General features: G+C 36.2%; 3 non-coding genes across 3 annotated transcripts; 1 reads left to right on the top strand and 2 right to left on the bottom strand.

Moving 5' to 3' along the window:
- The first annotated feature begins 310 nt into the window (after window positions 1-310).
- Window positions 311-417, top strand: LOC145556974 (small nucleolar RNA R71). The gene has a single exon (XR_014092061.1). It is a non-coding gene; the product is annotated as a small nucleolar RNA R71 (small nucleolar RNA).
- Window positions 418-18,263: 17,846 nt separating this feature from the next.
- LOC145556999 (small nucleolar RNA R71) lies at window positions 18,264-18,370 on the bottom strand. Its single transcript, XR_014092083.1, has one exon. It is a non-coding gene; the product is annotated as a small nucleolar RNA R71 (small nucleolar RNA).
- Window positions 18,371-22,893: 4,523 nt separating this feature from the next.
- On the bottom strand, window positions 22,894-23,000 carry LOC145556998 (small nucleolar RNA R71). The gene has a single exon (XR_014092082.1). It is a non-coding gene; the product is annotated as a small nucleolar RNA R71 (small nucleolar RNA).
- Between the last annotated feature and the right edge of the window lie 898 nt (window positions 23,001-23,898).

The raw sequence follows: 23,898 nt of genomic DNA, 5'->3' as shown, positions 1-23,898 counted from the left end.
AGCCTCATTAGAATTATTATTAATCGCAGAAACATTGGCTACGTTAGCAGTGCTCAGATTATCTAATTTTTGACAAATAGAGGTCAGTTGAGCTTGCAAAAAGGATACAGAGTCGACGCTATGTTTCCCCTTGTTAGCAAATCCTCTTGGATTCCCATATTGGGAATTGTGTATCGCCATATCTTCAATAACCTGACCTGCGTCATCAACATTAAGATTCATAAATCTCCCACTAGCTGCAGAGTCTAAAATTATTCTAGAAGAATTTCCAATGTCGTTATAAAAGGCTTGGATTAACTGCCATTGTGCTAAATTGTGGTGAGGGCATTCTCTTTGTAAGTCCTTGAACCTCTCCCAAGCCTCATATAAAGACTCATCGGCTTCTTGGGCGAAATTCTGAATCGCACTCCGTAGTACTGTTGTTCTCTCTGCAGGATAATATTTGTTATAAAAATTCAAAACAAGAGTTTCCCAGTCAGTTATACCAAGCGTAGTTCTATTTAAACCATTAAACCACAATTTAGCTTTTCCAGTTAAAGAAAAGGGAAAGAGAATCTCCCTGATTTGGTCTTGAGTGACCCCGGCTTGCCTTATGGTGTTGCAATATTGAGAATAGTCGGCAATGTGAAGATTCGGGTCTTCACCCTTGGCTCCACTGAATTGCTTCCTCTCTATCATCGTTATAAATTGAGGCTTAATTTCAAATTGAACCCCATCAAGAGCCGGAGTGGGAGTGAGATGTGGGAAATCCGTAAGCTTTGGTTGTGAATAATCACTAAGTTTCTTTGGAACCGCCATCTCTGATTCTGTGTCTGATGATGCCTCTGAATTGCTAGAACCAGTTGGAGAATCTCGGTGATTATTGTTATTATCACCAGAATCCGCCAGGATTTGCTTGTAGAAGTTTTTCTGTCTATGGAAGGAACGTTCGATCTCAGGATCGAATGGGATGTAACCTGATCTGGAACACCTGGGCATAAACAAAAACTAGAAGCAAATATGAGATTTGTCTCAGAGAACTAACGCTCTCTGAGACAAAAAGGGAAATAATCTAGACTACAAAAATAATCAGAAATAAAAATAAAACCGTTTCCCCGACAACGGTGCCAAAATTTTGACAGGGTAAAGTCGTATCCCCTAATCAAAAATAATTACCTAATTCACTAACTAAAGTAGATAGGGAAGTAGGGTCGATCTCCACAGGGAAACAAGTCTTTTTACTCCTAATTAAATATTATAATCTAAATTATTTAAGTAACCAATATTAAAATTTGAATATGAAACTAAACTAAAAAGAGTAAAAAAAGGGAGAAAATAATATATAAAAGGATCTAGGGCATAGGTTCACCAATAAATAATACTCCGGGGTAAAATAGGGTAATCAATTATTGACATTGCACAAATAACATGATTAACAGGCTCTCGCAATTTATTAACCAACATAGACCTAACAGGCTCTCGCAATTTACTAGATCTAAGTTCTTATTGAAAATAGCCTTTAATATCAAATTAACATCTGCTCGATTCATCAATTTAATATTGCTATACTTTTACAAGCCGCAATTGTAAAACATTAAAACAATCCAATAAGAAATTATCATGCAATACCAACAATCAATAATAGTCAATCATCAATGCATCAATTAACCAGATTGTAAAGGGCTCTCGCTACTTATTACAACCACATAATTAATTTATCGGTATTAAATCTCATCTCTCGAATCTTGACTTAACCATTTATAAATTAACTTGCCTATTGAAACTAGACCTAAACATTAATTCTCATCTCTCGATTCTTGAATCAATATTGTCAAACTCATGCATAAAAGATAGGCCTAATCTAGTCACAGAGCATTAAATCAATCAATAGGAAATTAATCTAGCATTAATAATCAACAACAATAATTTACCCCTTCATATCATTTATTAGATCCCCATGAACCCTAGAAATTAAACTACTCACACATTATTAAATATAAACTAAGCAAAGCAATAAAATAAATCATGATCAAGGGAATAAAATAAATAACTGAGATTAAGGGAAAAGAAATCGTCACCAAAATAAATCTGGAATTAATCAAAGAAATAATAACAAGGGTTTAGAGAGAGAAAACTAAGTAGAGAGAGAAAGTCTAAGAGAAAGGATTAAGAGAAGAAGAAGAGTCGTAAAATCGTACTACGGAGGAGTATTTATACTCCGTACAAAAATCCTAAACTAAAACAAATTAAAATGACGCTAATCGTCCCCTAAAAATACACGCGCCCGATCGGGCGAGGCACCGCCCGATCGGGCGCGCCTTTTTTTATTTCTAATAGCAATCTCGCGCCCGGCCGGGCGCGTCACCGGGCGCTCCTCCCGCCCGGCCGGGCGCGCCTCCGGGCGCCAGCCTTTTTGGCCGGGCGGATCATTTGGGCCAATATTTGGACTTCGATTGGGCTCCAATTCTTCGGGCCAATCTGGGTTTCCTCTTTGGGTCTTGAATACTCGGTCCAAACGCCCCGGTATCACCTCTACCGAGCCCTTAATTACCGGTTCGATGGCTCCAACCGGCCCTGGGCTATAAAATCTGGTTGGCTTCTCCAATGTTCGTGATTGCTCCAAAATATCTCGGGAAAATACTCCAAAAGCATAAATCCCTGCAAAAGTCAACCAAATCTACGAAAACACTAGAAAACACCAATTAGTAATAAAAGTGGCTCTAAAGAGCCAAAAACACTACTAATTATGACTAAGGGACGGGGGTAAAATACTATATAAAATGAATACATCACAGCCCCCGGGGTTGCGGTGCGACAGTCGTTCGCGTATTGTTGGAGTATTGTTGGGATACTACCAACACCTTTCACTTTTCTTGGGGGGAGATGACAGTGACCCCTCTGGACTTTAGCATGATTAGCGGGCTGCGCTTCACTGACCGAGCCGTAGCACAGATGTCTGATCTTTTTTGGGGAGCAGCTGAGGCAGCCGACTTGTTAGGTCCGATCGTTCAGCATATCAAGACCCGACCAGTGTCTCGAGGTGGTCCTAGGAGTGGGCGATTGGAGCTGGCTTCGGTTCTAGCTCGTGGTTTTGACATGGAGGAGACATCAGCCGAGCAGCGAGTGCGAATCTTCATTCTGATTCTTATCTCCATGACTCTTTCTCCTAATAGGAGTTCACGTGCACTCCTTTGCTACCTCCCTTCTTTAGTCAGGATCAGTGAGATAAGATCCTTTAGCTAGGCCAGCCTTAGATGTGGTTTATATTGGCCTACTATTTACAAAGATGCATATTTGTTTTGTAAATCTTGTGAACGTTGCCAAAAGACTGGAAATTTGTCTAAAAGAAATGAAATGCCTCAATCTAGTATCCTTATTTGCGAAATATTTGATGTGTGGGGTATAGATTTTATGGGCCCCTTTCCTTCTTCTTTTTGTAAAGTTTATATCATTGTTGCTGTCGATTATGTATTTAAATGGGTATAAGCAAAAGCTGTGATAACTGATGATGCTAAAACAGTTGTTAAATTTGTTAGGAGTCATATTTTTAATAGATTTGGCATGCCTAAGGTCATCATAAGTGATAGAGGGACTCATTTTTGCAACAAAACCTTTGGTGCACTTTTGGAGAAATATCATGTAACCCACAGAGTTGCTACTGCATACCACCCACAAACTAGTGGGCAAGCTGAAGTTTCTAACAGAGAAATAAAATCGATTCTTGAGAAAATGGTTAATCCTAATAGGAAAGATTGGAGTCTTCGATTAGGTGATGCATTATGGGCATATAGAACTGCATATAAAAATCCTGTAGAGATGTCTCCATTTAGACTTGTTTTTGGTAAAGCATGTCAGTTGCCTGTGGAAATTGAGCATAAGTCTTTTTGGGCAGTAAGCAATGTAATTTAGACTATGACCTTGCTGGAAATAAGAGGAAATTACAGTTGCTTGAATTAGAAGAATTAAGGTTAGAGGCATATGAAAATGCCAAAATCTATAAAGACAAAACCAAAGCCTTCCACGATAAGAACATAGCTAGGAAATCATTTCAGGTTGGACAAAAAGTTCTTCTTTTTAATGCTTGTTTGAAGTTATTTCCAGGAAAATTGCAAACTAGATGGCTTGGCCCTTTTATTGTTACTAACGTTTTTCATCATGGTGCAGTAGAAATCAAAGATTTTGATACCAACAAAACTTTCAAGGTTAATGGTCACAGGTTAAAACCATTCTATGACCAAGCTTATGTGACCATGATTGAAGACATATTCTTCGAACAAGCATGAAGAGAAGAACGTCGAGCTAACGACATAAACTAAAGGCGCTACTTGGGAGGCAACCCAAGGCTATCTTTGTTCTTTCCCTAGTTTATTTACTATTTTTTTAGTTTTTATATTTTGTTTTACTTTTCAATTCTGCCATGTCATTTTTATTTTATTTTATTATTTTTTTTTCTAGTTTGTGTCTATGAGTCATTAAATTTAGAGCCATTAATATTTCAGGAACAGATTACTTAAGAGTCTCTGAGTTATGCTAACGATTCTGTCTCATTTTCTCTTTGTGCATTGATGCAGCCATTCAGTTATGCTAATAAGCGGACAGATAGCAGAATCATCACAAACATTCTGTAAGCTCAGAGTCTACTACTTACATGACCAGCTAAGTTTCCCTTTTCCTTTCTTAACTTTGTTTTCATCGAGGACAATGAAAAGTTTAAGTGCAGGGGGGGATTGAATATTTGAAATTGGTTTGGTTTTTGTGGAGAGAATTCTATTTGAATGGATATTTGGTTGTAAATGCATTGATTAAAATAGCTCATTTTTTAGTGGACTGCTACTAATTTAGAGGAGGTGTTGCCGAATTTTAGATTAAAAAGCTTGTTATTTTAGATTGCTAGTTTCGTAAATAAATGAAGGAACTTTGGGTTGATCAAGAAATTAAAAAAAAAAATCTTTTATTTATTGCATGATGTGGATTACAGACATGAAAGATAGCTTAAACCCCTCTTTTGTATGATTAGTAAGAGTTTTTTTTTCTCACTAATAATTTTATCATGTCTCAAAGCCAACCATTAACATCATCCAATATTGAGCCAATTTGAGCTTAAGTTTGTTTTCTTATCATATAAAACTCACAAATGTGCCCTGTCCAGAAAATGATTGAAACACCTTTTGGGATTAGTAGAGCATATTGTTAAATTGTGATGTAAAATGGAATGGTGGTTGTCCTTATTTGGTGGTTTTCTAATGAAAAGTTTCAGATTTGAAGGCTCGGTGTACCAATGTATGGGTTCAGAAAGTGATTCACATATATATACATAAAAAAAAATTCAAAACCCAGTTATGTACATGTGATGTTTTTTTCTCGTGCTTAAGTAGTTCGAGTAAGTAGATCCGTAGGGGTATCTTAAAACCTAGTGCCTTGGGCCAATTGGACCAGGAGACACTGGTCGAACACTCGCTACAAGAACTATTTGATAGAGATAAAGCATTAAGAGTCCTAAGACCCCAAAAAAAAAAAAAAAAAAAAAAGTATGTCAAGTTCAATGTTGGAGATGTGTGATATAAATGTACTAGTAATGTGCTCTACTAATTTCCGCCTTACCACTACAAACCTAAACATATCTCCCACCTTTATTTTACCTTGTTCCTTTTACATTCCATAAAAGTTCTGATGATTAGAGACATCTAATCAAATACATAAAAATAAGGGTGAGAAACGGAAATGATACGATGTCGGACATTGAGGGTGTTAAAATCTTTATAAATGTCAAATATATAGTCCATGCATACTGGTGAGTGCTTATATGCCTATGTTAGTTATATTTGCTGATTGGTTCAAAGATTCCAAATGAAGAGACTTTGTGGGTATGTCCTCATGTTTAAAGGGCTTGTTGCACATGCTAAGTGTAACCATTCCTACGACACTGAGTCAGGTTTATTGCTTTTATAGATTAGTTCTATTTAGTTTGTTCGAGGGCGATCAAAGACTAAGTGTGGGGGAATTTGATAAGTGAAAAATATACTATAGTTTTAGTCCCTAATATTAGTCTTATAATCGTTTTCTATTAGTTGTTTTATGAAATTAGTCACTTTAATATTTTTAGTTCTTATTTTTTGTTAGTATAGTATTTTATACCTATTTTATAATAAGTGACACTTAATATTATGTTGTGTATATTTGGTAGGAAGTCAAAGGGAAATAATAAGGTGGACTTGAATTGGAGAATGCAAAATAGCTTCAAGAAGCCTCAAAACTGTTTTGGCATTAGCAGTAAAGAAAATTCAAATTTTCGAAGAATCCTCTTTAATCATCAATCAGACTTCCAAAAGATGTAAAGTAAGAAGTGAAAGCTTAGCCCCTAATCAAACATATTTGGAAACTCTTACTGATCAATTTGAAAAGGTTCAATACACATATCTACACATATAGGAAAATCAATTTGCTGACGCCTTGGCAAGACTAGCCTCAATGCTTAGAATTCCTAAGGAAATTGAGCAAATGCCTCTAACAATAAAGAAAAGGCATAAACAGGCTTACATCCAAGCTATAGAGGATGACGAGGTAGCTCAGGAACAAGAAGAAGAGGAATAACCTTGGTATATTGACATCCTCAATTATGTCACCAAAGGTGAATATCCACCTTACGCTGACAAGAGAGAAAAGCGAGCTCTAAGGCTTTGGCTTCCCAATATGTACTTATAAATGACGAGCTTCATAAATGGGTACCTAAAGGAAGAGCTCTCTTATGTGTTGGAAAAAAGGAAGCTTAAAGAGCAATAAGAATAATTCACGAAGAAGTATGTAGAACCCATAAGAATGGAAAAATGCTAGCTCAAAAAGTAATGCGCCAAGGATTCTATTAAATTACCATGAATAGGGATTGCCATAAATATGTGAAGAGACACCCTAAATTTATATGCTAACTTGCAACATTTTCCTCCATCACTCCTTTACACCTATACATCACCATGGCCATTCTCAACATGGTGTATAGACATTATTCAAAAAATCACCTAATCTGGGGACAAGAGTTCATGATTACATCTTAGTGGCAATTTATTACTTCACAATATGGGTTGAAGTAGCATCATATGCCAAACTCACCGCAAAACATGTAGCACTTTTTATCAAAAGAAACATAAAATGTCGATATGGAGTCCCACATGAAACGATAAGTACGTGACAATGGAACTCACTTTCAAGCGGGATGTGAAGAATTGCTTTAAAAGTACGGTATTCAACACCAACATTCTTCCCCATATAGGCCTCAAGAAAATGGTACAGTAGAAGCAACTAATAAGAACCTAAAGACTATCATTGAGAAATGACATAAAATTACAAGGATTGGCCTAACAAACTCCATTTTGCTCTTTGGGGTTATCGCTCGTCAATTCTCTCATCCACAAGAAATACGTCATTCTTCCTAGTTTATGGGATGGATGTCGTACAACCTGTAGAGCTAAAAATACCTTCTCTACGCATTGCATTGGAAAGTAAACTCGATGAAGTCGAATGAACTAGAGCAAGGTATGAGGAGCTAATTCTACTTGATGATCGAAAAACGACTAGAAGTTCTACATCATACTCAATGCTATCAAACTCGGATGGCTAGACAATTTAACAAAAAGGTAAAGACAAGAAACATCAATGTGGGAGACTTAGTTTCAAAGCATTAAGGAAAAATATTCTAGACACAAAAGGAAAATTTAGACCTAATTACTCCTGACCATACATTGTTAAAACTATTTTATTAGGAGGTGCAACAAAACTAACTGATATGGATGGTAATGAATTCTCAAATATGAAAAATCTTGACTAACCTAAGAAGTTCTACCCATGATAACTTCAGTAGCATACTCAACAGAGCTACGTTTGGCCTAATTCCTTAGGAAGGGATACGTAGGCAACCCTTCACAGGGTGCGGCTACTCTAATTTTTCAAATCTTGCATCCATGCATCAATACATTAACACAGATCAAACGACGCTTAGAATTCACGGCCATCGCTACACGACGGCATATGTCGCGCAACGACAAATCTTGCGCACCGCGATAGGATCGTCGCGCTGTGACAAGTTTAAAAGTCTAGCACTAGTATTTTTTTCGTCAATTTGGGCGAATTTCAGTGTATTTTGAGAATTTTTGACTTCTGTACTCGAATTTTTTTTTGAAATGTATTCAAGTCGCTTTCATTGCTTTAATAATTAATTCAATGAATTATAAAAAAGGTCAATTTAATATAAAAAGCTTAAAATTGCATTAATAAAAATAAAGTTACATTATTAATGGAATTAAAAATTAAAGCTTAAAATTGAAATTGACTTAAAAATAGAAATGAATTGAAAATAAAATTTGACTAATAAACTGGTGGTAAAAGCAATGCTTTAATCTGTTTTCTCTTTTGTGGCCATCTTCCTATTCATCTCTTTTTCTTCTTCATCATCCATCTCTTTCACCAATAGGGAGCCCTTAGAAGATCTGCACACAATCTTGGAGTCGATAGCTTATCCAATAGCCATTACACCATGATTCTTTTCAACTCATATTTTCTTTTCTGCAGAGCCAGTCTTTCTTTTCTCCTTACCCTTTGTAGTACTTTTCTTCTTAGGCATAACAGGGGTCTTGAAATCAACTCTTTCACCTAAGCTTTCCTTAGGAGGTATTTTGTTATCTCTTAGGCGGTATTTCACATTAGGTCATCCTCAACTTTTGGGCTTTGTTCTTGTCCTTTAAGATCTACCAATTAACTATTGCGTCACATCCCTAGATAAAGAAGAAGGAACGTTTTGGGTAACAACATCCCACAAAGGTCTAGCACATCAATAGTCGTCAAACCTCTCTATGTCTTGTGAAACCGAGAATTAATAAGGGTGACAAAGATCTCTGGAGGGAAAGGTTTGAGCAAGTCCATATAGTCTCTTCACTCTAGAAGGGTAATAGAAGGTCAACTTGGACAAGCTAGGAAGACGACAAAAAGGTTCACTATTGACACCAACCATCTTCTCAATCTTCCATCAAGGGACAACCCAGTTGCATTGATAGCAAAGTTGCAGGTATCAAAGATTATTCTACTCCACTCCCGGCGACCCATCTTTATGGAGAAGCGTTTCTTCCTTTTTACAAAACAATTTGGTGTATATTGTTCAAGATCGTTAGGAGGATTGATTAATTCAAGTCTCTTCATTAGCCAGACCTGCAAAAGTTCAATGTAAATAGTTACTAATACTATACAAAATTATATATTTTTATTTCTACAATTAAAAGTATTAATTTTCTACCTGTAATGGAGAACCTCGAAGAGGTGCTTTTGGATATTTTTTTAGCTCATTTAAACTAAGCATTGTTTCTCTAACAATTAATGACATTGGATTTCTCCCTGATTTAATTTTCTCCATGACAGACACTAATATTGCTTAACCCTCACGTATATTACCACTAGTGAGGAGATATTGGCTAAACATGCAAAAGAGAAAAGCCCTTCTCTTATAAACATGAAAACACTCCGAGCGTGGTCTATCAAAATTAAAGCATGTGAATTCTTTCAAATTAACCACATTCCCATGCACAATATCATTTAAGTCCTTATCCCTAATATTAAAGAAAACACTCAAAATCCTTATAATAATATTAACTAACTATCGGTAATACAACAGGATTTAAAGAAGGGAAACCAAGAACAAGGATGGCACCAAATTCTTCCGGTAAAGGGCAAATTTTATCATGACCTAATCTAAAGCAATGGGAATCTGGATCCCAACATCTAAGGCCGTATGAATAAAGTCTATGTCAAGATCTATCCCCTTAATACCAAGCAAACCCCCCCCCCCAAGTTAAAGAAGTCAAGCTCTCTCCACTCTTTAGCAGTCAAAGCCCGACACCACTCACGAGTAAAATCGCTAAAACTCTTCATGATGGAAAGTTAAAGAGGAAATAATTTTTTTTCAGTTCGAATTATACCAAAATCGACGGGTTTGGGGGCTATTTATAAACAGAGCTGACGCAAACCGAATCCCGAAAGGATTCGGAAAAACAAACCCAGCGCGCCGCGGCAGTGTAATTTTTCCACATCAACATTACCCGTTTCGCTGACTATATGTTATTCGACTTTTACTCAAATTCGTACTTTGATTGTACGGTTTTGATTCTTTTAAAATCCATATCCAAACATTATTTTTTGCAAATCTTATCCAAACACTTATCCCATATTTGATTATTTTGAGTTTAATTAAATTTAAGCTTATTTTTAGCAAAAATTGACTTTATTTTTCGTTTTTTTTTTCTTTTTTAGGGGATAAAGTCAGATACCCTCCAATAACAATAATAATGATGAAAAGTTTTGCGCTAATATTAATTAAATTTTTTCACGCACTCATATGCACAAAAAATGAAAAATAAAAATTGCAAAGATAAAATAGACATAATAATCATAGGATATATATATAAAATATGTCAAACATAAGTGCCAAGACAAAATAAGCAAAGTCCTATAAAGTCAAAATAAAAATATATACAAGTACAAATATGATGGCTGACAACGCAAATGTGGAGGAACGTCAAACAGGTCGAAGAACTGAGCAATCCGAGGAATCAACCCTCACCAGCAGCCTGATCACTAGTGGTCGGGATAGAGAGAGTTGAGCCAGTCCATCCTGCCTCACCCTAATGCTGCACTCCCAAATACTGAGGCTGTGGCTTTCTCTCAATAACTGAACTTTTATTTTTGAATTTCCTTCGATGAGTTGGTACCCATCGAAGGATAATGTTAAACTATTTATTTTTGAACTGAACTTTTATTTTTGAACTTCCTTAACAAAGCATAATGTTAAACAATTTATTGAAATAGTTTAACATTATTCTTTAACATAGTTATGATAATTATGATTATGATTATGATTATTATTGTGTCGAATTATATAATTTCACGTAAATTGTTAATTAGCGAATTGTTTCACGTAATTTGTTAATTAGCGAATTATTTCACGTAATTTGTTAATTTACGAATTATTTCATATTATTTGTTAATTGACGGATAACTTATATATGAAATACCCGTGACAAAAGTGTTTGTTTGCCACGAGAATAATATTGTCGTGGCATCACTGTCTATTTGCCACGAGAATATAAATACGTGTGGCATAAGTTTTTATCTGTCATGGGAAAAAAATATAGTCGTGACACTAGTTTCAGTTAGCCACAAATATTAAATAATATGAAATAATTCGTAAATTAACAAATTACGAATAATAAATAGTTTTAGAGCTTTTTCATAGTCTTATTAGTCGTTTTTAAAGTCATATCTGCATTTGTTATTATATGTCGCTCTATTACGCTCCGTTTTTGTTTTTCTTAATGTTTCAGGTGATTTCATAGTCATTTGGACGCTTTCGAAGTGTTTGGAGATGATTCAGATGATATTTGAATTAAAATCGATGGATCGAGTTCATTAATCAAGGGATTTATGCTCGTGGATGTTGACTATAAGAATTTTGTGCATGGAAAATGAAATAAGCATCCACGACATTCGCTATGGACCTTACGGAAGCGAATTTTAGTTAGAAACGGAGAAAAACGAACGAAGGCTTGCAAGGTACCAAAAATGACCTTTGCTCACTGTTTAGACCATAATTCGAGTTATACAGATCGGATTGAAGTGATTCAAGTTGCATTGGAAACTAGACTTGAAGAAATTTCCAATGATAGGTTGCTAGCCCCGAGTAAAATTGTAGAACATCAAACCACAGGGCTAGCTGTGCCTCTTTCCCACACTCCCTTAAAGGTTGTTGCCGCCACTGCCAAGGCGCGGGAACCACCCTACGGCCGCGGGTCTGGTCGAGTGATGATGAGCCATGGAAGCCATAGTATCTCTCGTTCCATGTCATCAATTATCATCCAATAATATTGTAGCTTATGCATTTATTTATTTATTTTTATTTTTATTAGCTTAGAATTAGGTTTTAATATAAATACTTAAGAGTATTTTATTTTCTTCTCCTATACTTTATTTTCTAGATAGAACATTCTTTTAGGTTAGGTTCCTCCATTGTTTAACCATAGTTATTCCTATCCATTAATTCAATCCTTTGAGTTATTTAATTCAATCTTTCATTCTTTATTTTAATAATTATAAATTCAAGTTTATTTATCTATTTTGTTTTTTTTTTATTTCAATTATGAGTGAGTAGTCATTTTCTAGGGTTAAGTTATGGAAGCCATGTTTATACCATGATTATTTATGCTTAATTATTTATAAATTTATGAATTAGGGTTTGAATGATTCCAATTGATTTGTGCTTTATTGTTTGATTCATGTAATTTGCCAAAATCATGAGTTGATTATTATTTAGCTAATAAAAATTAGAATTGAAAGATCATATTTTTAGAAGCTTAATTACAATTGGTGAATTTGATTATGTTGGCGACCAAACTATATATGTCAATTCGAAAGTGTTAAAAACCCACCGTAGGATTAGCAAGTGCTTTAATTATTCGACCTAGTTTGTTTATTAATGGATTGTTTTGCATTTCTTAGATTGGTATAAGCATGGTTGACAGACATATGCCCTAGACCTTTATTTATTTGAGAACAACCTTTTTTTGTTTTCATTTTCATTCTTATTTAGTTAATTGATTATCACTTCACTCTTCGTTTATTGAAATAGTTTATAATAATTGGGAAAAAAAAACTAATAGAATTTGTCTCCCTGTGGGATTCGACCCGTATTTGCTAAGTCTCTGCTAACAACAGGCACCGTGCACTTGTGGTATAACTTTTTATTCATCATGTTTTTGGCACCATTGTTGGGGAGACGACGTAATTTGGTTTGACTTTTATTTTTTGTTTAACTAAAATTGTATATATATATATATATATATATATATATATATATATATATATATATTGTTTTATTTTTATTTTGTATATACTTCCTTTTTGTTTTACTCGTATTTTCTTTATCATAGAGTGGTATGATTATAGTTTGTATGGGTCTAATGATCTTAATTATCAAGGGCAATATGATTATAATTCTAGGTATTGTAATGCTAATGTTTCTATGTTTGATGCATCATATGATTATCAAAATTCACAAAATATGTGTATGAATTCATGTGAAATTTCTTATTACCCTAGTGAGTCTTATAAGCCTGATTTTAATTCCACTTATTAACATCTAGTGGATAATTACACTCAATCCAATTCATCGGAGTGTAGAGAAATTTTCAATATGATAATGAGTTTATTGTTAATCAGCATGAAGAACTTAATTAATTGATGCATGATTGTTAACGTATTTCAAAATCTATTGAATTACTTGTTGTGCAACAATAAACTAACAAACAGGTGATATATGATGATAATGATATTGTCTTTGAGGGTTGTATTTTAGTAGAGGAAAACGTTTATTTTACGCATGATATTTACTCCCCATCAGTATAATAGAGGAGAATAATTTCCCCTCTATGTATGATTCTGATGGTGAAAATATTTGGAATGACAATATAGAGGTAGTGAAGAAGGAAGAATAACCAATTGTCGTGAAGTTATTGTCTGAGAAACCAATGGTTTTGGATCTTTTGGTAGTTGAAGATTTTGTTGCAAGCTTATTCATGAGGGTGAAGTTGAAGGTAAAAACATTTATGTTAAGCCTAACCCATCTCCCCTTGATATCCCGTTTTCCCATAGGCTTGATCTAGTTCCTTTATTCACTATGTCAAATCCTCCTAACTTTCTCAAAATGTCTCCATTTCATGATACACTTGGTCATGTGGATCTTGATGATTATTCAAAAAGGTCTAAATTGTCTAAGGGGCAAGATGGGGTAAGGTGTATACATTCTTTTTATTTTTATTTTAAATTTTCTTTTTCCGGTTATTTTTCTTTTGATTTTTCCAATCCCCTGTTTGTGACGAATTTTGTGCTTGCATTCAAGCCATATGTGGTGCTCAAGGATATGTTTGCAGGGGCATATGATAAGTTACTCAAGACATTAGATTCTTCTGATTGACAAATTGAGTAGGGTCGTACGAGACGTTAAAAACCAGCGCTAATTGGAAGGCAACCCAATTTTCTTTTTATTTTTTCCTTTTTTTTCTACTTCCTATTTTTATTTCTTTTTTTTCATTATTTAAATAATAATGCTAATGTGTGTTCAAGTGAAGAACTTTGTTGCTAGGTACAAACATAGCTAAGTTCCTTGACTACGTCGACTACCCAATTACAACTACCAATTGTGGTGGAGGTGTCTATACTTTTGAAGCTTCCTTTGCTTACCCACCGCTTTGTGAGTTGTGCCTCTCCCTTATTAATGTTTTAGTTCCCTCTTTGTTCACATTGAGGATGATATGATGTTTAGCTTGGGGGAGGATGATTGTCATCATCACTTTATGCATGTTAGTTATGTTTAGCTTAATTTTTATAGCTTTGTAGGTATTGTATGTTTTTTACCATTCATTAGGAGTGGGAGTTTACATACAACGAAAAACAATGTATTGAATTCTTAGTTTTTTTAGTTGTTTTGATAGTGCATACTTGTGTCTGTTTCTCTTATTTTTTACTTCAAACCGTCTGCGGATTTGGTTTGACTCTCTTCAGCTTCTTTTGATCTTTGTTATAATTCTAAAATTCAGTCGGTATGTACTATACATTGCTAACTGCTTGACATTGTGTGAATTAATTAAATGGTTTGTGGAAGATTGGTTGTCCCATATCAAGTATAGCTAGCGAATTCTCTTGCTAGGTCACCTTACTTTGTGTTTGTGTGATTGATGCAATTTGTTATTTCATTTTCTTTGGCTTAAGATTTATTAGTAATTTGATTATGATTCACATATGCCGCATATGATAAAGGCCATATTCTTTAGTTAGCCTTCAGACGATATTTAGATACATTTGTTCCATTTTGCTCACCTATGTTGTTGCCTTGCCCATTCATTTATATTAAGCTACATTACAAGCCTTTTTAGCCCCATTGGTTACTATTCTCAAGTCTTGCTAGCTTGGGGGAGCTTAATGATGTGGTGTTGTTGTTTGTGTGTCAAGCGTCAAAATACGCAAAACATGGTGGAATAAAGATTGAGAAAAAAAATGTATTTATAGTTGAAAAGTATTACTTGAAGATGTGAAAAAAGAAAGAAAATAAAAATATAAAGCTTGTTTATGTGTACTTTATTAAAAAAAGTCGAAGAATTGAAAGAAAAAGGCAACGAAAAAGGAAAAAGAAAGAAAAAAAATTATTCACGATGATGTATAATTAATTTCAATCTTGGTTCGATATAATGATTTGGAAAAAGTTGGTGGTTGGAGAATGAAGTTTAGATCATTATTTGGCCATGTTTATCTTATTGCTCCTCAAGTTTGCCTTTTCGCTCACATTTTCCTAAATATTATCCTACCTCTTTACCTTAGCCCCATTACAAACTTTAAAAAGTCCTTTTGATCGACATGTTTGTTTTGTGATTGAGTGAACATTATTTCTTGCTATCATCAAGATATCCTTTGTTGCATCAAATATTCATATATTACAAGGTGTGCGGCGACGACTAGCTTTATTGGGAAATCGTTTGTGGCCAAGTTTGGTTTCAATTGTGGATCATGATGTTGAGTAGTTCTATTTGTATTCGAGTTAGATTTTGGTCTTAATAACTTGGTTTGATTTTTTCTCGAGAGTCGGGTTGGTCTTATTCTATTTCCCTGGAAGCCTCATTTGTCTTAATTCTCCGTCTTGAGTCTAGTATTGCTTAGGGACAAGCAACGGTTTAGCTTGGGGGAATTTGATGAATCACATTTATATAGTATTTATAGGCACGTTAATGCTAAGTTTATAGTAGCTTTTTAGGTCTTTATGTTTCATTTTAGGTCGCAAATGCATAAGTTGTTTGTTTTGTTCTCTATTATGCTTCGTTTGTGTTTTTCTTAATGTTTCAGGTGATTTGTTAGTGATGTATTCATTTTATATAGTATTTTACCCCCGTCCCTTGGTCATAATTAGTAGTGTTTTTGGCTCTTTAGAGCCACTTTTATTACTAATTGGTGTTTTCTAGTGTTTTCGTAGATTTGGTTGACTTTTGCAGGGATTTATGCTTTTGGAGTATTTTCCCGAGATATTTAGGAGCAATCACGAGCACTGGAGAAGCACGACCAGATTTTATAGCCCAGGGCCGGTTGGAGCCATCGAACCGGTGATTAAGGGCTCGGTAGAGGTGATACCGGGGCGTTTGGACAGAGTATTCAAGACCCAAAGAGGAAACCCAGATTGGCCCGAAGAATTGGAGCCCAATCGAAGTCCAAATATTGGCCCAAATGATCCGCCCGGCCAAAAAGGCTGGCGCCCGGAGGCGCGCCCGGCCGGGCGGGAGGAGCGCCCGGTGACGCGCCCGGCCGGGCGCAAGATAGCTATTAAAGATAAAAAGGCGCGCCCGATCGGGCGGTGCCTCGCCCGATCGGGCGCGTGTTTATTTAGGAGACAATTAGAGTCGTATTAATTTGTTTTAGTTTAGGATTTTTGTACGGAGTATAAATACTCCTTCGGAATACGATTTTAGGACGACTTCTTCTTCTCTTAATCCTTTCTCTTAGACTTTCTCTTTCTACTTAGTTTTCTCTCTCTAACCCTTTGTTATTTTTTCTTTAGTTAATTTCAGATTTATTTTGGTAACGATTTCTCTTCCCTTAATCTTAGTTATTTATTTTATTCCTTTGATCATGATTTATTTTATTGCTTTGCTTAGTTTATATTTAATTATGTGTGAGTAGTTTAATTTCTAGGGTTTGTGGGGATCCATAAATAATATGAAGGGGTAAATTTATTGTTGTTATTTATCAATGCTAGATTAATTTCCTATTGATTGATTTAATGCTCTGTGACTAGATTAGGCCTATCTTTTATGCATGAGTTTGACAATATTGATTCAAGAATCGAGAGATGAGAATTAATGTTTAGGTCTAGTTTCAATAGGCAAGTTAATTTATAAATGGTTAAGTCAAGATTCGAGAGATGAGATTTAATACCGGTAATTTAATTGTGTGATTGTAATAAGTAGCGAGAGCCCTTTACAATCTGGTTAATTGATGCATTGATGATTGACTATTATTGATTGTTGGTATTGCATGATGATTTCTTATTGGATTGTTTTAATGTTTTACAATTGCGGCTTGTAAAAGTATAGCAATATTAAATTGATGAATCGAGCAGATGTTAATTTGATATTAAAGGCTATTTTCAATAAGAACTTAGATCTAGTAAATTGCGAGAGCCTGTTAGATCTATGTTGGTTAATAAATTGCGAGAGCCTGTTAATCATGTTATTTATGCAATGTCAATGATTGATTACCCTATTTTACCCCGGAGTATTATTTATTGGTGAACCTATGCCCTAGATCCTTTATATATTATTTTCTCCTTTTTCCTACTCTTTTTAGTTTAGTTTCATATTCAACTTTTAATATTGGTTACTTAAATAATTTAGATTATAATATTTAATTAGGAGTAAAAAGACTTGTTTCCCTGTGGAGATCGACCCTACTTCCCTATCTACTTTAGTTAGTGAATTAGGTAATTATTTTTGATTAGGGGATACGACTTTACCCTGTCAAAATTTGGCGCCATTGCCGGGGAAACGGTTTATTTTTATTTCTGATTATTTTTGTAGTCTAGATTATTTCCCTTTTTGTCTCAGAGAGCGTTAGTTCTCTGAGACAAATCTCATATTTGCTTCTAGTTTTTGTTTATGCCCAGGTGTTCCAGATCAGGTTACATCCCATTCGATCCTGAGATCGAACGTTCCTTCCATAGACAGAAAAACTTCTACAAGCAAATCCTGGCGGATTCTGGTGATACTAACAATAATCACCGCGATCCTCCAACTGATTCTAGCGATTTAGAGACATCATCAGACACAGAATCAGAGATGGCGGCTCCAAAGAAACTTAGTGATTATTCACAACCAAAGCTTACGGATTTTCCACATCTCACCCCCACTCCGGCTCTTGATGGGGTTCAATTTGAAATTAAGCCTCAATTTATAACGATGATAGAGAGGAAGCAATTCAGTGGAGCCAAGGGTGAAGACCCGAATCTTCACATTGTCGACTATTGTCAATATTGCAACACCATAAGGCAAGCCGGGGTCACTCAAGACCAAATCATGGAGATTCTCTTTCCCTTTTCTTTAACTGGAAAAGCTAAATTGTGGTTTAATGGTCTAAATAGAACTACGCTTGGTATAACTGACTGGGAAACTCTTGTTTTGAATTTTTATAACAAATATTATCCTGCAGAGAGAACAGCAGTACTACGGAGTGCGATTCAGAATTTCGCCCAAGAAGCCGATGAGTCTTTATATGAGGCTTGGGAGAGGTTTAAGGACTTACAAAGAGAATGCCCTCACCACAATTTAGCACAATGGCAGTTAATCCAAGCCTTTTATAACGGCATTGGAAATTCTTCTAGAATAATTTTAGACTCTGCAGCTAGTGGGAGATTTATGAATCTTAATGTTGATGACGCAGGTCAGGTTATTGAAGACATGGCGATACACAATTCCCAATATGGGAATCCAAGAGGATTTGTTAACAAGGGGAAACATAGCGTCGACTCTGTATCCTTTTTGCAAGCTCAACTGACCTCTATTTGTCAAAAATTAGATAATCTGAGCACTGCTAACGTAGCCAATGTTTCTGCGATTAATAATAATTCTAATGAGGCTTTCTGTGAAAATTGTGGTATTGTAGGTCATTGGGAGCAGGATTGCAGGAGTTCCGTGGAGCAAGTTAATGCCTTCCAAGCTTATAGGCAGAATAACCCATACTCCAACACTTACAATCCTGGGTATCGGAATCATCCATACCTTTCCTACCGGAGCACTAATGTTCAAAATCCACCACCACAAGAACCACAGGTGCCACAGCAACAGCAGCAGAAATACTATCATCCCAATGCTGGCCAAAAGAATCAACCACAACAACCCCCCTCATCTTCAGACCCTTCTTTAGGGGAAATTAGAGCAATGTTGGTTAATATGCAAAAGCACATGGAGAGCAGAGATGCGACAATTGATCAAATTCTAGCGCATAACAAAATTGTAGATAATCAAATTGCGCAACTTTCCGCTACTCTACAAGCACGCCAACAGGGAGCCCTGCCGGCACAACCGACTAGGCCTACGGATCAAGCATTTGCGATTACTCTAAGGAGTGGTTCAAACTATGAAGGGCCCTCTATGCCCAGAGTTGATGAACCTATTTTATTAAATAATGCTAATCTTGATTCCATTAAACCAAACAATGTAGTTGCTAGCCCTGCAGGGCTAGAAGATAATACTAACACATCTAATCCTACATTGCAGGGTAAAACTCCGGAGAAGGTGGCTACTCCAGACAAAGAGGAAAATGCTCAAAAGCCAATTATCAAACTTCCTTTCCCCAATCGTCAATTGAAGACAAACTTGGATAAGCAGTTTGGTAAGTTCCTGGAGGTGGTTAAGGATTTGAAGGTAACAGTTCCCTTTACTGAATTGATCACACAAATCCCCTCATATGCAAAATTTATGAAAGAAATTTTGACGAGAAAAAGGTCTATTAGTGAGGTAGAGACAGTAGCTTTCACTGCAGAGTGTAGTGCCGTACTTCAAAATAAGTCTCCACCTGAATTGAAAGATCCGGGTAGTTTTTCTATCCCTTGTCATATTGGTAACCTTCTGATTGATAATGCATTATGTGATTTGGGTGCTAGTGTTAGCGTTATGCCATTATCTGTGTGTTCTAAGTTAAATATGGGTAAATTAAAAGCTACCAATATAACTCTGCAAATGGCCGACCGTTCTTTCAAATACCCCCTAGGTGTTTTAGAGGACGTCCCCGTTAGAGTAGGTAAATTTTATATACCTGTAGACTTTGTTGTTCTTGATATGGCTGAGGATATGCAAACCCCAATTATTTTGGGTAGACCATTCCTTAACACTGCAGGAGCAGTCATAGATGTTAGAAGTGGTAAGCTAACACTATCTGTAGGGGACGATAAAGTGGTTTTTAATCTGAATAATACCCTCAAAAGCTCCATGACTGAGGAGAAATGTTTCAGTGTTAATGTGGTTGTAAATTATTCTGATAAGCCCCAAGCTCTTGAGAAAGATCCCTTGGAGGCGGTATCTTGTGTTGCATCCATTTCAGATGAGATAGACAAATGGCAGAAGGAAGTCGATGCAATAGAAAGAGCATTCTATAATGTTGGTCTTGGTTTCGAAGATGAACAAGTGGAACCGATAGAGCAAGTTGTGCGAATCGAGCCTACGGTAAGTGTTCCGCCAGATCGAGTTGCAAGTGTTGAACACAATGACAATTTGAAGCAACATTCGATCGAAGAAGGGTTTTTAGTGCGTAGCATTGAAGATCCCCCTGTCCAAGTCATGGAGGATCCACCAGATAAGGCGACTTGGCGTCCCACAGGACATGTCAGGAAGCCGCACCGCAGCCTAAACATCGCTAGACCGGGTGAGAAACCACCCGATCAAGCGTTAGGCCAAGGGTCTTAGGAATTGCACTTGGTAAGAAGGTCGTGCGGGACCTAGATAAACCAGCGCTTTGCGGGAGGCAACCCGTATTTTTAATTTTTATTTTTTTTAGACCAGTTTTTCTTTTCGTTTTCTTATGTGAGGAGAGATGAGGGAATTTAATGAGTTTTTTGAGTATTTGTACAGGTTTGAAGGAAAAGAGTTAGACAACTTTTTGAGAACAGACGGAAATTTGCCCCTGATTTAGTCTCGGGCCCGACCGGGCGAAGCTCGCCCGATCGGGCGCGAGAGTAGAGTTCCAAAAACAAGAATTTTCGCCCGACCGGGCGAGAGCCGCCCGACCGGGCGAGAGCCGCCCGACCGGGCGCGAATTTTGATGTTTACGGACTAATTTGTCCGCCCGATCGGGCGCGAGAGCAAGGTGAAAATCAGGTGGTTAGATCGCCCGATCGGGCGAATGACGCCCGACCGGGCGCGAAAACATGATGAAAATTTTTGGTCAGATCGCCCGACCGGGCGAGAAGTCGCGAGATAGCTATTAAATATAAAAAGGCGCGCCCGATCGGGCGCGTGTTTATTTAGGAGACAATTAGAGTCGTATTAATTTGTTTTAGTTTAGGATTTTTGTACGGAGTATAAATACTCCTTCGGAATACGATTTTAGGACGACTTCTTCTTCTCTTAATCCTTTCTCTTAGACTTTCTCTTTCTACTTAGTTTTCTCTCTCTAACCCTTTGTTATTTTTTCTTTAGTTAATTTCAGATTTATTTTGGTAACGATTTCTCTTCCCTTAATCTTAGTTATTTATTTTATTCCTTTGATCATGATTTATTTTATTGCTTTGCTTAGTTTATATTTAATTATGTGTGAGTAGTTTAATTTCTAGGGTTTGTGGGGATCCATAAATAATATGAAGGGGTAAATTTATTGTTGTTATTTATCAATGCTAGATTAATTTCCTATTGATTGATTTAATGCTCTGTGACTAGATTAGGCCTATCTTTTATGCATGAGTTTGACAATATTGATTCAAGAATCGAGAGATGAGAATTAATGTTTAGGTCTAGTTTCAATAGGCAAGTTAATTTATAAATGGTTAAGTCAAGATTCGAGAGATGAGATTTAATACCGGTAATTTAATTGTGTGATTGTAATAAGTAGCGAGAGCCCTTTACAATCTGGTTAATTGATGCATTGATGATTGACTATTATTGATTGTTGGTATTGCATGATGATTTCTTATTGGATTGTTTTAATGTTTTACAATTGCGGCTTGTAAAAGTATAGCAATATTAAATTGATGAATCGAGCAGATGTTAATTTGATATTAAAGGCTATTTTCAATAAGAACTTAGATCTAGTAAATTGCGAGAGCCTGTTAGATCTATGTTGGTTAATAAATTGCGAGAGCCTGTTAATCATGTTATTTATGCAATGTCAATGATTGATTACCCTATTTTACCCCGGAGTATTATTTATTGGTGAACCTATGCCCTAGATCCTTTATATATTATTTTCTCCTTTTTCCTACTCTTTTTAGTTTAGTTTCATATTCAACTTTTAATATTGGTTACTTAAATAATTTAGATTATAATATTTAATTAGGAGTAAAAAGACTTGTTTCCCTGTGGAGATCGACCCTACTTCCCTATCTACTTTAGTTAGTGAATTAGGTAATTATTTTTGATTAGGGGATACGACTTTACCCTGTCAAAATTTGGCGCCATTGCCGGGGAAACGGTTTATTTTTATTTCTGATTATTTTTGTAGTCTAGATTATTTCCCTTTTTGTCTCAGAGAGCGTTAGTTCTCTGAGACAAATCTCATATTTGCTTCTAGTTTTTGTTTATGCCCAGGTGTTCCAGATCAGGTTACATCCCATTCGATCCTGAGATCGAACGTTCCTTCCATAGACAGAAAAACTTCTACAAGCAAATCCTGGCGGATTCTGGTGATACTAACAATAATCACCGCGATCCTCCAACTGATTCTAGCGATTTAGAGACATCATCAGACACAGAATCAGAGATGGCGGCTCCAAAGAAACTTAGTGATTATTCACAACCAAAGCTTACGGATTTTCCACATCTCACCCCCACTCCGGCTCTTGATGGGGTTCAATTTGAAATTAAGCCTCAATTTATAACGATGATAGAGAGGAAGCAATTCAGTGGAGCCAAGGGTGAAGACCCGAATCTTCACATTGCCGACTATTGTCAATATTGCAACACCATAAGGCAAGCCGGGGTCACTCAAGACCAAATCAGGGAGATTCTCTTTCCCTTTTCTTTAACTGGAAAAGCTAAATTGTGGTTTAATGGTCTAAATAGAACTACGCTTGGTATAACTGACTGGGAAACTCTTGTTTTGAATTTTTATAACAAATATTATCCTGCAGAGAGAACAGCAGTACTACGGAGTGCGATTCAGAATTTCGCCCAAGAAGCCGATGAGTCTTTATATGAGGCTTGGGAGAGGTTTAAGGACTTACAAAGAGAATGCCCTCACCACAATTTAGCACAATGGCAGTTAATCCAAGCCTTTTATAACGGCATTGGAAATTCTTCTAGAATAATTTTAGACTCTGCAGCTAGTGGGAGATTTATGAATCTTAATGTTGATGACGCAGGTCAGGTTATTGAAGACATGGCGATACACAATTCCCAATATGGGAATCCAAGAGGATTTGCTAACAAGGGGAAACATAGCGTCGACTCTGTATCCTTTTTGCAAGCTCAACTGACCTCTATTTGTCAAAAATTAGATAATCTGAGCACTGCTAACGTAGCCAATGTTTCTGCGATTAATAATAATTCTAATGAGGCTTTCTGTGAAAATTGTGGTATTGTACGTCATTGGGAGCAGGATTGCAGGAGTTCCGTGGAGCAAGTTAATGCCTTCCAAGCTTATAGGCAGAATAACCCATACTCCAACACTTACAATCCTGGGTATCGGAATCATCCATACCTTTCCTACCGGAGCACTAATGTTCAAAATCCACCACCACAAGAACCACAGGTGCCACAGCAACAGCAGCAGAAATACTATCATCCCAATGCTGGCCAAAAGAATCAACCACAACAACCCCCCTCATCTTCAGACCCTTCTTTAGGGGAAATTAGAGCAATGTTGGTTAATATGCAAAAGCACATGGAGAGCAGAGATGCGACAATTGATCAAATTCTAGCGCATAACAAAATTGTAGATAATCAAATTGCGCAACTTTCCGCTACTCTACAAGCACGCCAACAGGGAGCCCTGCCGGCACAACCGACTAGGCCTACGGATCAAGCATTTGCGATTACTCTAAGGAGTGGTTCAAACTATGAAGGGCCCTCTATGCCCAGAGTTGATGAACCTATTTTATTAAATAATGCTAATCTTGATTCCATTAAACCAAACAATGTAGTTGCT

Source organism: Chenopodium album, chromosome 8, assembly GCF_948465745.1.
Source record: "Chenopodium album chromosome 8, dcCheAlbu1.1, whole genome shotgun sequence".
Classification (NCBI taxonomy): Eukaryota; Viridiplantae; Streptophyta; class Magnoliopsida; order Caryophyllales; family Amaranthaceae; genus Chenopodium; species Chenopodium album.
The sequence above is the reverse complement of the archived record's forward strand: the minus strand, read 5'-3'. Positions and strand labels throughout refer to the sequence as shown.